At 46.7% G+C, this 6,000-nt stretch overlaps 1 protein-coding gene across 1 annotated transcript in view; it reads right to left on the minus strand.

The window, feature by feature from the left end:
* Nucleotides 1–5,308, minus strand: part of SLC22A17 (solute carrier family 22 member 17) — a 291,227-nt gene extending 285,919 nt beyond the window's left edge. The window contains exon 1 of the mRNA XM_069633948.1: nt 5,073–5,308. The gene's annotated coding sequence lies outside the window, so the exon portion shown is untranslated. The remainder of the gene's footprint in view (nt 1–5,072) is intronic.
* Between the last annotated feature and the right edge of the window lie 692 nt (nt 5,309–6,000).

Below are 6,000 nucleotides of genomic sequence, written 5' to 3' on the forward strand. Positions count from 1 at the left end.
TGGCTTGACCACCATGGGAAAATACAGAGCAAAGAAAGCGACAACGCAGAGCAAAATGGAGCAGTACACAATCGCTACCCAAGTTCCCCCGCAGGAGCAGGGTAACTCTGGCAATGCATTGGTACCGAAGGATGACAATATATCCCTTAAAGACGTCATGAATGCTAGCACCAACTCAAGGACCTCCATGGAAAAAAGATGGATGGCATAAGTACTGAGGTGTCGCTATTGCGCCATGAACTGCAAAAATTCACGGCTCGTACCGGGGAAGCAGAGGGCCGCATGTCGGAAACAGAGGACAGCCGGAGGACTGTGAATCACCAAATGACCGGAGCGTTGGCACACCTCAAGGCACTGGAAGAATGAGTGGAAGAGGGTGAGGGCAGAGCAAGATGGAACAACATCTGGATCCTTGGATTGCCTGAAAACTCTGAAGGCCCGAGCATGGAGCTATTCCTAGAGCAATGGCTTGCGGATCTATTTCGCTCCGAAGACCCTATCAAAATTCTTCTCAGTTGAGCTGGCTCACCAATGGGCAGACAAATACCCAGAGCTCCCCCGCGCACGGTAATAGCAAATCTCCTGAACTATAGGGATAGGGACGCCATACTGCAGATGGCCAGAACTAAGGGCTCCATAACATTTAATGGCTCCAGAATTGCCTTTTTCCCCAAGACTTCACCAGGGAGGTTCAGAAAGCAAGGAAGTCCTTTGACCCACTCAAGAAACGCCTTCAAGCTCTTCACATAAAATACAGACTTCTGTTCCCAGCACAACTGAAAATATACCACAACGGTACGACAGTGCATTTCACGGATCCCAGAGAAGCGTGGAGCTGGGCGGAAAGAAACCCAGAGGGTGACTGGAGGCCGAATTGGAGGCAAGACATCGACAGGAGTCGCCCACGACCAGAGAGCACCACCTGAGCTCCCACAACAGGAGATGGTAGCACTGCCATATGAAGGCAATGACTTCTGGAAGCAATCTCATCCTTTTTTTTGAAGGGGATACCAAATATAATGGCTATTATAGGGTTGTAATATTTGGTATCCCCTTGATGTTGAGGGGTAACATTTAACCAAGCACTGCTTGAACTATCCCTTGCATTGGGGAGGCGAGTACATCATAAGCCTTCACTGTGACAGCTTCTGGAAGCCATCTCATCCTTTTTTTTTAAAGGGATACCAAATATTACAGCTAATAAAGTGTTGTAATTTTTAGTATCCCCTTGATGTTGAGGGGTAACATTTAACAACGCAATGCTTGAACTATCCCTTGCATTGGGGAGGGGAGTACATCATAAGCCTACACTGTGACAGCTTCTGGAAGCCATCTCATCCTTTTTTTGAAGGGGATACCAAATATAATGGTTAATATAGAGTTGTAATATTTGGTATCCCCTTGATATTGAGGGGTAACATTTAACAAAGCACTGCTTGAACTATCCCTTGCATTGGGGAGGGGAGTAAGTACATCATAAGCCTACAATGTGACAGCTTCTGGAAGCCATCTCATCCTTTTTTTGAAGGGGATACCAAATATTACAGCTAATATAGTGTTGTAATATTTGGTATCCCCTTGATTTTGAGGGGTAGCATTTAACAACGCACTGCTTGAACTATCCCTTGCATTGGGGAGGGGAGCACATCATAAGCCTTCACTGTGACAGCTTCTGGAAGCCATCCCATCCTTTTTCTTGAAGAGGATACCAAATATTACAGCTAATATAGTGTTGTAATATTTGGTATCCCCTTGATTTTGAGGAGTAACATTTAACAACACACTGGTTGACCTATACTTTGCCTTGGGGAGGGGATTACATCATAAGCCTACACTGTGACAGCTTCTGGAAGCCATCTCATCATTTTTTCAAGGGGATACCAACTATTACATCTAATATAGTGTTGTAATATTTGCTATCCCCTTGGATTTTGAGTGGTAACATTTAACAACGCTCTGCTTGAACTATCCATTGCATTGGGGAGGGGAGTAATTCATAATCCTTCACTGTGACAGCTGCTTCTGGAAGCCATCCCATCCTTTTTTTGAAGGGGATACCAAATATAATGGCTAATATAGGGTTGTAATATTTGGTATCCCCTTGTTTTTGAGGGGTAACATTTAACAACGCTCTGCTTGAACTATCCCTTAAATTGGGGAGGGGAGTACATCATTTCTGTGCACTGTGACTCTGGGCAAGCCCAACGGGTGCTCGGGGCACCAACACAAAATTAATGTGGCAGGGATCACCCTGATCGTCGTGGTCACACAACAAGACCGCAGCTGCCATGGGCTCCCGGACAAGCAGCTGCTCTGCGATCACACAGAGGGCCAGTGGCCTGGAGGCACCCCGTTATACATGCTGGTCTGGTGCACCCAGACCGCAACCAGACTAGCAGAGCCACAGGCCTGTGATCACAAGGGGTAGGCCTACAGGCCCTACACAGTGAGACACAGAGACAGAGTGCCATTACATTTAGTCTACCACTGTGGTATTGCACGTGCATGTGGAGGCTCCTTCTTCCAGTCAGGTATGAGGCTGTCATGACACATCCTTAGAGGGTGTGAGAAAAATGGGGCGAGACCCTCTTTTTTATGAGGGGGCCTGACTCTAGAGGGTGTAGAGAGGAATGTCAAGAGAGGATTAGAGTCAAAGGCCTAGAACAAGGGTAGACTTTGACTCTAATCCTCTCTTGACATCCTTAGAGGGGCAATACATGTTCTTGAAAGGGAAACACCACAAATACTCCGACTATGCTATGAGATGGGTAATATATATATTGTCAGTCTCATTTATTGTGCGATTTATCTGTGTTTCATGTAAACCCTGTAAAATGAAATATTACTTGTAAGTGTTTTACGTGCCTGCCATGATGACTAAACCGCTACACAACACCCTCTACAGTGAGCCCATCTATCGGGTATTCCGGAGTTTTTTTTCAATTTCCAAGCATAGTTTGTGTACCCATTTCCATCACTGTTTGCAGCTGTGATTTATTCAGCTACTAATAACCAAATAACCCACCAAGTGTTGGCAGCTGTGATTTTTTTAAGCTACAGATAACCATATAACCAACTAAGTTTCATTTAACTCGATACAGTTCAGCTGACTTATCAAGTAACAGCGGCGTACCAAGCAAAGGGTTGGGGGGGGCACGCTGCCACCCCACAGGCTCTTTTTAGAGCCTGGCCCTGACTTTCGTCAGTGGACCACCCTTCCCGTTCGGCACCTCAATGAGGGTGCCCAACGAGAAAGGTGTCCCGCTGGCAGGACAATGTGTGCTCACTAATTCCTGCTCAGCACAGTAATTGTCCTGACAGCAGGACACCTTACCCTTTCCGAAACCTCTGGCAGGACAATGTTCCAAGGAGCTCGGGGCAGCAGCAGAGGGGCTCGCAAGTTGCTCTGTGTCAATAGAGCATTTCAATGTGAGCCATTAGACACTATTGAGAGGGAGGGGGTACTATTAGCAGAGACTTTTGTCCCTTTAGAAATGTCCATGGCAGGGAGTGATCAGGTGTTAGAAGGTTGCATAATGCTGCAGGCTTTATGAAATAATGACTATGGCTTTACCCAAGGGGGATTTGTTAGGCTCACATTAATCTGCACGATGCTATTGTGACTTTGCATGCAGGGAGGGGAGAATAAAACCAATCCATCCTCTTATTGCTCAACATATTTCTATAATGATGTATAGTGTAAAGTTAATAGCGAAAGGGAAGTTTGTTATGTAATGTGCTTTGCTTCCAAGGCATTGATATAAAGTATTATTTAAGCACATTAAATGCAAAGGGAAACATTAAATATCTAAATAAACTAAAACTGTGAAGATGTGCTCAGTATCTTAAATTGTCTCCATCTCGGTTTCACTATTAACCAAAGTGTGTGATCCTGGGCAGATCTTGAAATCAGACTGTCTTATCTGCAGCTCTGTAATTGATTCACTTCAAAGCTTATGTGTTAATATATGATGCTGTTATTTAAACAAAAAAAAAAGCCTGACTTGCTCTATATATAACAGTGCAATTTAGGTATTTTGCACCACAAAATTATTTGCCACTTGGCTTACTTATGACAACTTATTCTAAAGTCAGTTGCATTCTGCCTCCAAGTATTAAAGACTGATGATGCTCCTAGCAATTTGCTTTCTATGAAGTAATTTCTGTTGGTGCAATCCATATGCAAATTAGTTGATGTGCATGTATTTTGCCCCAGAGCGCCCGGACAGATCTCTAATAGATGAGTTCCCTGCATCTCTAATGATTCTGCCGTTTTTTTTGTTGTGTTAAAATGCGAGATGCCACTAGTAATGTTACTAAAAAAATAGATTGGGGCAGGGGTGGGCGGTTTCTGGGCACGAATGAGACAACCTGGAAATGCGTGCACTGCATTTGAGGGGAAAGTAGCAGGAGTTTCACCGTGGTTGTCCCCCAGCCTCTCTGGCAAATGCTGAATACTCCCCTGACTGGATAATATGGAACTCGGGGGTTATGACGAAGACAGGGGGTACCGGATCGGTTTGGGATGCCAAATATTACAGAACAGCTGCTTGGGCGAGGCGAGTTCAACCGGCGCGGCGGCTCCCTGACACACGCAAACCAAAATAAAGGGGCGTAAGCTTAGAAAGAAGACGCAACACAAGGGAGGGCACTGACACCACAACACACGGGTGTACACGCAGAATGTAACCCACCACAGGGGAATCTGCACGATGGTCTTCCTTGTCACCAAGGGTAACTAAGGTAAATAAATGCGCAACAAGCAGGGAGGGAGCAGTGACAGCTGGATAATAACGGAGTGCTTTGCCGGCGTTTCGTAACATTCTAAACAACGGGTTAGGTCACCATTGTAATCCCACTCTTGCTGCCAAACTCTGCACAATGATACGCTGAGTCAGACCTCTCGTGATATTCAGACACATGACTCGCTTGATAAACGAGTCAGCAGCGAGCACTGAACTCACTGAGCTGTCCCACAGGCTTAACGCCACTGACAGGACAGGCAATGGTATTCACGTGTGTGTATACGTCCCATTACGCTCACACGCAACTGCTTCGTCCTGGGTACTCACCTGGCCGAGTGCTCAGTCTCCGGGTGCGGCCGTCGGCGCCCCCATGCTGCTCCTTTTCCCGGGGTCTCCTCTTCAGCCTCGAGGGCGGGCGGCGGAGCTCTTCTCTGGAAGCGGAGCGGGAGGGCTCGGCCGCATCTAGCCCGCGCCGCGGGTGAACACCGCGGTGCTTGTATTATTTGACAGGTGAGGGTGCAGCAGAGTCAGGCCTGGATCCCAGCTACGGGGAGGGGACAGGGTGGTAGGGGGCGGGGGAGGGGCGGAGCTACGAGGTGGCGGCGACGGGTGAAAGGAAGAGACAGAGTACAAGAAAGAGCGGCGAGAAACGGAATTCCCTTTCTAGCCCAACCGCAACTACATTATAGCCCAAAATAGCCTACTCTTCCGTCTACTCTAAACGATTACAACAAAACAAGCGCACACACATAATATACAGGATAAGTCTTAAGTCCAATGGGCGTCTCACCCGCCAAAAACAAAATCGGGTGATTTCACCCGCCTTTGCAACACAAATGGTTGAGAGCTATGAAAAAGCTTTCATTATAATTACATTTTTCGGACAATTAGTAATTCGTCTTTTCATTTTTTGTATGGCATTTATAAAACCACTTTGTTGGTGCCCAGCTCTGCCGCTCACAAACCGGACACCCTACCGGCAACCAAACCCGCTCCAGAGACTCAGCTACAGGTGCGTCCTGTGATTTTTAGATTGCACTGAGAGGACTCCCACCAATATACAGATCTCTCAAATAATCTAACTGCGCTTAGTTCAGTACCCTACCAATCCCAGAAACCCACCACTACCCAACCAACTAAATCCCATACCAGCAGACCGTTAACACCCTAATCCCCTCCCACCGACAGTGCACCCTTAGGAAACATACCCTACCCACTGACAGAAAACAACATTGAGCCAGAGAACACCCTAGCA

The sequence above is a fragment of the Ambystoma mexicanum genome, chromosome 13 (genome assembly GCF_040938575.1).
Source record: "Ambystoma mexicanum isolate Mex_15411 chromosome 13, UKY_AmexF1_1, whole genome shotgun sequence".
Lineage (NCBI taxonomy): Eukaryota > Metazoa > Chordata > Amphibia > Caudata > Ambystomatidae > Ambystoma > Ambystoma mexicanum.